Source organism: Polyodon spathula, chromosome 4 (assembly GCF_017654505.1).
Source record: "Polyodon spathula isolate WHYD16114869_AA chromosome 4, ASM1765450v1, whole genome shotgun sequence".
NCBI lineage: Eukaryota > Metazoa > Chordata > Actinopteri > Acipenseriformes > Polyodontidae > Polyodon > Polyodon spathula.
Window position 1 is genome coordinate 47,485,270 of NC_054537.1, and position 2,158 is coordinate 47,487,427.

Here is a 2,158-nt window from a genome sequence, read left to right on the forward strand (position 1 = left end):
TCTATCAGTAACACACACAAAAAAGTGAATTTGCTTTTATTTTAGAATGGTTGTTTCTCACATTTTAAATGAAAGCATATAGCATTTGTATTCCATAATTTCGTTTGACTTATTTACCTTTTAACTGACGAGAAGAACTTTCCCACTTATTCTAAGAAAAAAAAAAAAATCATCGTCACTTGTTCCAAGGACTTTTCCAGAGAGCACATGTACGTTTTAATAAATAAAAAAAAAAAAAACATATTTAGCAATGACTTCACTTCTTAGACTACATAATAATATATTACATATTGTATTACCTTTTGCTAACGATTTTTTTTTTTTTTTTCGGGCCCTAAATCATACTTATGAAACATGTGGACACGGGTGCCCAGTATTGTAACACTTCCGTAGTGAAGAGTTTCAAATAACATTACTATACAATGTTTATATATATATATATATATATATTTATATAATATATATATATATATATATAATATATATATATATATATATTATAATATAACTACTATAATACTGCATCTTACATTATCTCATAAAAAAAGCAAAGTCATAGTATTTGTGCATTGTGACTTTTCATCAGTTTGTCTAGTCCAGAACAATTCTAGAAAACATTGCTTCTTATACATGCGTTACTAAAGTGGACAGGGGTGTTTGTTGAGGTTACTTGACTGATGGGTTCTTTGTATTCTATTAAATAAAAACATTATGCCTGGGCAAATTCTGTAAGGGTGTGGGTTGTTTAGATAGGGGTAATTGCTGATGATAGGTATCAGTGGTTTGACATGCTAACAGAACTCATTGCCAACCAAACTTGGGTGTAGCTCACCTTTATATAATGGACGTATATACATAAATTTAGAATATTTCTATTTGTACTGATAAAGGAAACATTTCCATTTTACTGCGAAAGCAGGGCGCTCTCCCCTGGATCACCTCAGCTACTTGAAGGTTCAAGACACTTGCCTTTTGAATTAACCTTAGATTGGTCTATACTGTTGAAAGGCAGTAGGCCTATTCCAAATGTGCCCCCTCCCCCCTTTATTTGCATTTATTAATTAATAGGTATGTACAGGGTTAATATAATATAGCAATCACTTGGGGAAATTGTCTATTTAACTGCTGCTAATATGTATGCTCATTTTATGGGCATTGTGTAAGTCAGTTTTAGGTGTTTGAATCAATGGTATTTGTGTAAATGAGGTTACCAAGAGATTTTATACTAAATATATATATATATATATATATATATATATATATATATATATATATATATATATATATATATTAAGGGAGTTACACAAAGGCACTGCAGCTTGCCTGGGGGGCAGAAGTAACATCTAATATAAAGAGTAACCGTCAACAAAGACAGAGACCCAGCAAGAAGCTACGCCAGTACCAGAGCTCATGAGACAGCCAGAATGGTGATGGTGAGCATTTCATTCAAGCTGATAATAGTGCCGGACAGCATCACAATTGCTACTTTTTTTTTTTTTTTTGAATACAATGATTTTTTGTAAAATAAAATGAAATAATAATCATTCTGTACTTCCACATGTAATTTAGATCAAGAGGAGGAGCCGAATGTTTTATTTGTTCAATGCTCCTTAGTTCTAACCCTGCCAATACCTCCAGCTTTCAGTGGAATGTCCTCACAGCGAAGTGGTATGTGATTCATTTTTTATGTGTGCAAGGTCAAATAAGACACTGGATAATTATTAAATAAATATGTCCATTTAGTTGCATGAGAACATGCTCTTCCTTGCCATTATCATTGAATGCATACAAGCAGAGGGGAGAAAAGACAGAATCAAGACTTCATCTCAAGCCAATCTAACAATGCAAAGCAAGCAAAATAGTCTTGTCAGGATGTGATAATGTTATTATTCCTTTAAATTGTTTCATGGGTTTTTACACAGTCTCATTGTCCAAAAAAGACTAATTAATAACCCTTCATCATTAAGAAAGAACAGCAAGAGGAAGTTTAAGACCAGGCAACTACTTAGTAGCAGGTGAAAACCACATAGAACTTTTTTTTTGGTCTACAAAATCATTGATTCAATATACTGCTGTAGGACTTAAAGCAGAAATAATAATAATAAAAAAATCTTAAGTTGGCTTCAATCATGCATTATGAATGTGGATTTGCTGTGGA